Genomic DNA, 9,863 nt, shown 5'->3' with positions numbered 1-9,863 from the left:
TAGCTCTCAAAGCCGGTTTTCCCCATTTTTTCTAGATTTCCTTGGTGGCGATAACGATTCCTGCTCCACTGTCTAGAATAGCTTTGGAAACTACTCTTTGGAATTCTACTGGTAGCGTGGTGTTTCCATCTTCTCCCTCGCAATATTCTCCAATCTTGTTTAAAGGTACTGGCCTAGTGTTTAGTTGAGACTTGTCCAATTCTCTGATCCCTTCTTGAAGCTTCGAGGTGGGGTCTTTTACTCCGAATTTTTCTAAGCATTTGCCTACTGTGGTCCACATGTTTGGACTTAGTCTTAGGAGTTCGGCTAATGTGATTGTGCATGCCATAGGGGTGGACAATAACTCAATCAACCCTTGTGAGTCCATCACTCTGTTAGAAGAAAGTCTTTGAGATGGGATTTCTCTCACCTTAGACTTGGCTTCATACTCTCCTAGGTAAGAGGGTAGAGTTTTTAGTGAGTCTGGTTAGCTGTGCCCCGAACTAATTGATCCCTCGTCTCTCCCTTGTGAATGCATATCAAAGTTCATTTGTGATCTTGCCTCAAATTCTTCAATAGGAGGTAAGATCTCATTTTTCTCTTTTCTCGTGCTATTTTATTTCTCTAAAGTGTGGTTTGATAGGGGTTGGAGCTAGTACTTCTGCCAACTTGCAGGTTTACAAAGCGGGTTTTCTATCAAGGATTGAGCGGGTTTTCTCATCTTTTTTCGACACATTCCCAACCTCTGTTTTCTATTTCAGCATATGGATAAGTCATCCATCTTTGCTCTTGGGTTTGGTTGTTTTTGAGTCTGGCTTCGTAGGCTTTTAAAAGAGCGTCTAACTACTCATTTACCTTTTCTGCCAATACTGATCCTGCACTTTTGGGTTCTGTTAATTCCTTGGGTGCTATGGTTGCCGCAGTGTGTGAGCTTAGGCTAGCTAGATCCTCTAACCACTCTAATCTATCCTTTGTGTGTTTTAACTCCTCGGATAGAGCCATTTGCTCTCGTTCTCTCCGGGCTTTCATACGCGTCTTTCTAGCTTTCCAAGTGCTTCTATGATTCTTCACTTCTAAACTTGGGACATCGGTTTTTGGCTCTTCAATTATAGGTGTGTTCGTCATCCTTTGAGCTTGGGCTCGTGTCACTGCCTGAATAGGTATTATTGTCTCGTTTTTCGACCCTCCACTGCAAGGCATTGCTTCCAACATGTTCAAGGTAGTTATTGCTCCTTTGCTCGGGTTCTTAGGGCAATCAGGAATAAAATGAGTAATTCCACACTCGGTGCAATATGCGTTGAGTCTAATGATTTCATCATGAGGACAGTCTCTTAGCCAATGGTCTCCACCACACTTGTAGCAGGGTCCCTTAGGCTGGTGAGGTGCTCCTTGAGCTCCTCTTTGTTGCTATCCCTATCTCTACCCACCCATGCCTCCGTTGGCTATGAACAACAATGTTCGTTCATCCAAGCTATATCTTCCTTCTCCTACTGCCTGTGCAGCTGTTGGTGGTCCGGCACTTCCCATCATGCTTCATGGTTCTGGCGTTGAGGGTTCTTCCGGTGGATAATAGACAGTATTTGCAGCATATCCATTGGGATCTTCGTAATATGCATGCATAGGCATCAAAGCCTTCTCTTCTAGTTCAGTTACTGTTGGCGTGTATCTTATGCCGACTGGTCGTTATCCTGGTAGGGGTGGTTGTTGCCCCAATACTGGTTGTGGTCTTTCTACACCTACAGGTCCTGGTAGGTTGCCTGCTTGATACCTAGGCATCGGTGGAAGTTGAGGAGATGCTACCTGAGCTTGGGGAGCATAAGGTCTCTCTCTCACATATCCTTTGTTATAATAACATTCCTCCGTTCAATGGTTTGTCCATTTTTGTTCAATAGCACACCACTTGGGCTATTTAGCCTGTGCTTTAGCGTACAAGTTAATCTTTTTTAGCACTTCCTCTACAACCTGCTCCTAGCTTATGGCTACTTCTCCTTTCGGTGCCGTCTTAGCGGACTTGCTTCCACTTTGTTGTGAAGACGAGTCGTCGTCAAGATCCTTGAACTCACCCTCTTTGTAGACCTCACAATTTTCTAGAAGGTAAAGAGCCTCCTTAGTTAACTCATTTAACGTCGTGCTCCTCTTCATATGTAGGTCCTTCTGGAGATCTGCATTCCTTAGTCCTTGAATAAATATAAGCATAAGTCTGGACTGAGTTGGCAGTTCTTCCACAGAGCAGAACTTAAAGTATTTTTTTAGTCGTAGGGTTGCCTTTCGCATAGATTCCCCTTCTTTCTGTTTGAATTTATGGAGTTGTGAGACTGTTATGAGCTATCCCCCTTTGTGAGAATTCCTCAATAAACTCGTCAAACACCTCCTCCATAGACTCAAAGTCTCTATGCTCCACATAGTCAAACCAAGTAGCAACATCCTCCTCTAGGGTTAGTCCAAACCCTGCAAATTGGGTTGGGAAGTCTAACACCTCTTCAGCTCTAATTACACGTACAAAGACTGCTACATGATCTCTAGGATCTTTGTTTCCTGTGTATTTCTTGTTTAGCCATTTTTGCACTTGAGAAGGTCTAATTCTACGATGGTCTACAAATCTCATCATTGGATCTCCTCGCCCTAATCTATATACCTCCTCTGGTCTTCGGTAGTGGGCAGGTTCCTCTCCCAGTGGTGCTCCTAAGCCATAATTCCTAACGGTTCTTGCAAGAGATGGTTCATCTCTTCGAACTCATTCTATGGGTGGTCTTCCAGGCTCTGTTGACCCTTGAGTTTTCGGCTTACTCTCACCTTGATACCTTGAATAAAGTGGTGGTTCTTGTAAATCCCTTAGCCCTCGTGCAGCTTGATAACCATCTCGGTTTAGGTCTTGTTCTAATGTTGCACTCTGTCGAAGCCATGCCTCCAATGATAGCTGGGTTGCTGGTTGATTTTGGTAGTTGAATGTCTGTTGTCGGTTAGAATGTGAGGTCGCATCATACTCTTTTGAAAATGGATTTGTCGACTTGCTAGGGGTGTAGGTGGCTCTTGGCACTTCTTCTGGGCATATGTTGATGCTTCTGGAACTGTTGCCTTTTCTACCTCCTCTGGGAGAATACGTTGGTATTCTCGCCCGTACCTATCAACAAAAACAATATCCTTCCCCATAGCAATTTCATAAGAGAATAAGTAAAGAACCTTGTCTTTGCTTAATTTGTTTGGGTAGGGTTCTTTGCAACGAAAGTAAGAGACTATTCCCTCGCTCTCATGCTTGTAAATTCCCACATTCTCATTATAAGTTGAGACCTTGGTTGTTTTCTTATCATACATAAAAAGAGCTCGAGGTCGATCGATGTTTGGAGGTGGTTCTTGAGTTTCTGAAATCATTTTCCCTTTCACCACGTTATCTCCATATCTATTGTAATCCTCAGGGTTACTAACTATGAGGTAGTGGTTCCCCTTTTTGTCTCGGAATCTGTCTCCATTGTGTCCTCGATAGTCAGAATAAACTAGGGCTCCCCTCGAGTTTGTTCCTTCTAAGAAGATTATAGTGAACTTGGAATCATTCAAAGGATTTAGGGAGGTGCTCCCTCCTGGCAATGGTCCTTCATCATCGGAGAAACCTCCTGGCTGTTGACTACCCATCATGAAGAAGGACTTGTCTGATGAAGTGCCAGTATCACTACCCTCCTCAATAATCGGTGCTAGTGGATCTAGCCTTGCCTGAGTTACACTCTCCTCGGTGGACACTAAGCTACCTTGATCACCTGCCACCTTTTGGTCTCTAAAAATGTGTCTTCCTGATCTTAAGTTCATCAAACTTAGCAATGCAGCTTAACACAAATCCAACCACTCACCTGGTAAAGGATCAGTTTCCGCACAACTTCTTGCTTTACCGTTGAATATACCTGTACACAAGCGTTTAACTTCGGCAATCGAATCAAAGCATTTATCCACCAAAGGTGGTTTTAATAATGATTGGTATAACTGGAGAATTAACCTTAACCACTACTGTATTTATACACTTCTGATGTTCTGGATTAGGTATGCTAATATGGAACTATACTTCCCTCGGATGTTGGTCAATTTACATGGAAATTCTTAATTCCGTCTTTGCTCCGTCAAAAGGTCAAACAAGGTCCAAATTCACTTCTGAAAGAAGTTCTAGAACTCTCAAGTCAATTGGAACATCACTGTATGTCCTCAGTCAATGTTTCACTTCCCTAAGCTCCAGTAGACATCCTATGCGTAGGATGTCTCCTGCTCTGTTTTGCCTGGAATTTGCACTATAGACTCCCTTTGATGTGCTGAGTCCACAACTGTTTTTACTTTTTGATTTGGACACCTATAAGCTGGTCAATGGATCAGAAATCTGTTCCAACAGCCTGCTGTGGGTTTGACCAGTCAAATCAACTTCAATTTGGACCAAAATTGACTAAGAGGCTTGCCTCAGGCTATACAACACCCTACTATGCCTACAATCAGTTTTTGGCTTCAATTTCATGCATTAGACATTCTACGCGTAGCATGTCTAATTGCTCAAAATGGCTTTAATTCAAAGAATAGACTCCTCTCAAGGTGCTGATCACTTTGGTATGCTCAAATCAGGGTTTGGAGTGCCAAATCACACAAAACACATCCCTACGCGTAGGATGTCTTTTTGGCCTGTTTGACCCCAGACTTGAGCCACAGCTTCCCCTTGACGTCAGCAACTTAGTGCTATTCTTAGATTTTGGTTTGGATTTCAAAAGACCCCAATTTTAGCTATTCTAGCCCTTTTCAGTCAAAAGTGCTAAAGTCTGCTTAAAATCCAATTTTCTCACTCAATTGAGATGAAACCTTTCTCAGACACTCAATAAATCATGCAGATCATGCTCATGCAGCCATCCTATGGTTCTGGTCTTAAAATAATGTCTTGGCACAATTTGGGTAGGATGTCTGGCAATTTCTGTCTATCTGGCCTTATGCATTATGTTTGGTACAGGTGCATTATGTGTGTGGATTTGTCAACTTCCTTTGACAAAAGTAGGAATGAAAGTCTGTGAGTCTATATGTTTTGAACCAAGGAGACATCAACAAAGCGAGGACGAGGGACTCAAACAGCAAGATCAGAAAGCTTTTCAATTTGTCCAAGGAAGATGAAGGCAAGGAAGAGGCGTAAATTTTCATTGAAGAAAAAGCACATAGCAATGAGGTTGCCGAGTATCGGAATCTACATAAGTATGGGAGCATCACGATTGAAGGAGCAGTTAGAGTCCATCTTGCTAAGAAGAGTTCATCCCGCCTCTCTGTCGCATCAAAGAGTTCATCCTAAGCCAAGCTGGCTGTATGTGCATTCAAATGCGTGAATGTGCACTTGTTTTGTCAAGTGCGATCCCTTGTGCTGGCTTTGGTTGTCTCATCTTTTGAAGATTTTAAAGATTATTTATGTCTGCAGTTTAGAGAGAGAGAGAGAGAGAGAATTTCTGCCTCACCGTGAGTGTGCGGTCTCTTAAGGCTTTCAAAATATGGTTATGAGTCTGCGTTGCACATGCAGGCGAGAAAGCACCTGCGAAGTCTGAGCATCTATCATCCGAGTATCGACGCAAAGCTTGCATCTACATGCCAACATCACCAAAAAATCGGAGAGGAGCAATGGCGGGACGTAAAGGACGCCCTCCTGTTAGATACATTTTCTCACCATTTTTTTGATGTCATTATTATACATGTAGAGGTGCCCATCGATGTGCATGCCTAAAAGCAAATTGTATAAAAAATAATGTATATATTTTTACAAAAGCAAGTTGCTTCTAGAACTACCCGTTGACGAGAATGTTTGTAGCTTGCTAAATTTTATTTAGTGTCTAAAGACCTGCATGTTAACGTGAATGCCTAGAGACGATGTTTACATATGAAAAAAAGCTTTCAAATCATCCAAGCTTGCTAAATTTCAGATTAATTAAAATGTCATTTAGTGTCTAAAAACCTGCATGTTAACATGCATGTTTAGAGAAAAGTGATTAATGTTTCAAAAGAGATTATTTTTGTTTTTTATATTCAAAATTAAGAAACCCTCATGTGAGGTGTCCATTGGATTACTATATTTTTTGAAATTTTGTTCCACATTCAAAGGAGGTGTTGTCCAAATATTTTCAAAGATTGATTGTGTATTTTATTGAACGTCAACTTAAAGACCTGCATGTCAACGTGCATGTTTAAACCAATGTTTCTAGAATTTGTTTTTATGCACAAAAGAGGTTCTAGTCATACATGTTACATGTTATCGTGCATCTTTACAAGCAATGTTTGGTTGGAGATACTATAGAGAGGGTACTCGCAATGCATCGTGGAATCTTGTGCATCAACATATGTCTCGAGTTTGCTCAAGCGGTGTGCCATACACTCGTGGGGGAAAGTCTGTTTCGTGGGCCGCAGATTTTGTCTTCTTGGATCTTCCTTTTGGTGGATTGCATATTGGTTCTTCTTCTCCATCTCGTTGGGATATTTGCACTGAGGAGCATGTACGATCTGCTATCCATTTGACTTTTTCTACACTTGCAGATTCTGGATGGCTGCTTATTATGGCTTCTACTGCAAGTATTTGTGTTGTGTTTGATTACTTGCATTAATATTATTTCATAATATCGGTAGTTTTTTCTTACAAGAACCTATGAATAGGAGAGGTTATTGGATGGGTGGAGAGGTTCTGTCGTGCTTCAGAGATGGTGGTACATCGTCGCATTATAGTGCTCCATCATAATTCATATGGATATGTTGAGAGTTTATCTGGTCGAATTCAGGTATTGTTTTCACTTCAGTATTGTATATGTTTGTTGAGGCTCTTTCTTCAATGTTTCTTCAATGTTATTTGATTTGCAGTGCCAGTGCTCTATGCTACTTATGGTACACAGGATTGGGATGCAGCCAGCATGCTTTGTGGCTGAAAGCACCAGTATGTTCTCTCGCTTGGGTATCCAGCCTTCAGATTCGTTCATGACACACCATTTTCCGGAGCCTTCTTTAGCTAGATCAGGATCAGGGATGCCTTGGCGGGGTGAGATGCAGCGGAGCCAGGCTTTTGTTGCAGCTTTTGTTGAGCTGCTTTGTCGACGTGGAGGTATTTGTTTGGAGCTTGGGTGTGGTACAACTCCCGTTTTGGCTGCATGTTTATCATCTGAACGAGCATGTGCTGCGCTTGACACCGATGAGTCTCTTATTAGAGACTATGTGGTTCCCTTGCTTTGCCCTAAAAAGCGAAGCCGAGAGGAGGCATCTACCTCTCTAGATGTTGAGGATGAGGGTGACATGCCATCCGTGTTGACCCTTATGATGACTAGTGAGACTTCGCTCCTACTATGACATTGACATTACTTTTGTGTTTTTGATCTTTATGTTGTGTTTCACTTTTGAGCATTTATGTATCTTGCATAAGAATTACGTCTAATGTTATTAGATCCATAGATTAAATTTTGATTACATGCATAATAACTACATATACTTTTGTTTGTTTGTGGAAGTGCATTGCCGATTTATGCAGAGGCAACGGCTCAAAGAATGGCAAAGGAATTGAGATACGACTTTCGTATATGTGAAACGCGTCATAAACGCAATGTTTTCATTGATGACGAATGCGAATCTTCATAGAGTCTAAGAATTATTAGCGAGTGCTTATGATATAGAGTTTAAGTATTGACAAATGGACATATCATTCCTTCTATGATTTTGAAAGTGAATATTTTGAAATCCTCATGTGAAGTGTCCATTGGACCATGGTTAGTTTGAAATTTTCTTCATTTTACAAAGGAAGCTTTGTCCAATTTTTTTATGAAAGGCTCTTGTATTAATGATTTGACAACATAATTTGTATTATGGATAATACATAACATTGTGAATTGATGAGACGAATGCGAATCCTTCAAGAATTTAGAGAATTATTGACAAGTGTTTGTGATGTAGGGTTTAGTTATTAACAAATAAGATAGTGTTTGTGAAAATGTAGCTTGTTGAGTTCATTTTCTTGTATTATGATTCACTTCCCTATTTTGTTTGCTCTGTGTTTTGGGTCTTTATGTTATGTTTCACTTTTTGGCATTTATGTATCTTGTGAAAGAATTACGTTTAATGTTATTAATGAGATCCATAGATTGAATTTTGAGTGCATGCATATTGACTACATTCACTTTTGCTTGTTCGTGGAAGTGCATTGCCGATCTATGTAGAGGCAGTGGCTCAAAGGATGGAGAAGCAATTGCAATACGACTTTCATATCTGTGAAACGTGTCATAAACGCAATGAATGTTTTCATTAATGACGGATGCGACTCTTCATAGAGTCTAGAATTAATATCGAGTGCTTATGATCTAGAGTTTAAGTATTGACAAATGGACATGTCATTCCTTGTATGATTTTGAAAGTGAATATTTTGAAATCCTCATGTGAGGTGTCCAATGGACCATGGTTAGTTTGAAAAAAATTTCATTTTACAAAGAAAAATTTGTCCATCTTTTATGAAATTCTCTTGTATTAATGATCTGACAACGTAATTTGTGTTATGGATAAACATTAAGTCATTGATGAGACGAAAGCAACTCCTTAAAGAATTTAGAGAATTATTTGCAAGTAATTGTGATGTAGGGTTTAGTTATTAACAAATGGGATAGTGTTTGTAATACTATAACTTGTTGAGTTCATTTTCATGTATTATGATTCATTTTCTTAATTTGTTTGCTCGGATTTGTGTTAGCTCGGAAAATGTCACTCAGGGTACGGTAAGACTCACTTTGGATAAGCATGATAATTGAATGCTTTCAATCTTACAAAAAAACAATAACATGTGTATGTAAAGAAAAAAACAAGCATGTAAGATAGTAAATAACAAATGTCAGCTCTTGAAAATGAAAAAACCCTCCAATGCATCTGGAATAGCCTAGATAGTCATGCATAGTCCACATCAAAATCCCATAGATCTGCACATCCCGTCTACCAATTGACATAGACATGTCATGGATTTAAATCCCATGCCATAAAATTTTGAGTTCCTCTATTAGAGACTCAAGGTACACATCCATGTTTTTCACTTTCTGGGGTTGTGAGATTAAAAGAGAAAGAAAAACAAACCTCTTCTCAATTGTAATAAATGGTGGGATATTGTAGTTGACCAACACCACTGGCCACAAGTTGCACCTCTTCTCTTGATGCCACTTCCAAAATTGGACTTGCTGGATTTAAAGCCCCATTCTAATCTTCCATACTTGGTAATAAGTGCCATTGATCTTTCCAATAACATAACAAGTTTTATAGGTAGGCATAGTAGTTGATGTAGAAGCAAGCTCGATCATCTTGGAAGGTTCTAGATTCCTTAAAGATAGGGAATAAGGTGGACACTTAGTTGGAGGAGAGACTCGAGAGCTTTAGGCTTCAAAACTTTGATACCATGTGAAAGCTTAACCACTTGAGTATTAGTATACTATAATTAACACTAATCACTTAATAACTTGCTACTAAAGAGTGAGAGAGAGAGAGAACAAAGAATAATTGAAATGCTAAGAAAACACTACTTTAAAGTCACTGAAGATGCTACAAATGCATGAGCATGTGAGCATACTAGATTGAGCTAAAATGCCTCTTTATATAAAGAAGATTGGAGGAATTGTGGTTAGATTAGATCCTAGAATTTATGAATAAATTAGGGCTAAATTAAAAGCATTGATTTCTTACATTAGTGTGATAGTTTTGGCTAAATATGTGGGATATTTTACAAAGGCTATCAATGGTTGAACTCACCCTTATTGGAAAAAGTAAATAATTTTTTACCAAAAATTTTGAAGAAATTTATTGGCTTGCTATGTTTGCTATATTTGTATCAAGGATGCTGCCAACAACCATGGCAACTTGTGGCAACTTTCCTAATAGATAGAGATTTG

Source organism: Adiantum capillus-veneris, chromosome 14 (genome assembly GCF_014529385.1).
Source record: "Adiantum capillus-veneris isolate H3 chromosome 14, ASM1452938v2, whole genome shotgun sequence".
Lineage (NCBI taxonomy): Eukaryota > Viridiplantae > Streptophyta > Polypodiopsida > Polypodiales > Pteridaceae > Adiantum > Adiantum capillus-veneris.
Note: the sequence above shows the minus strand (reverse complement) of the source record.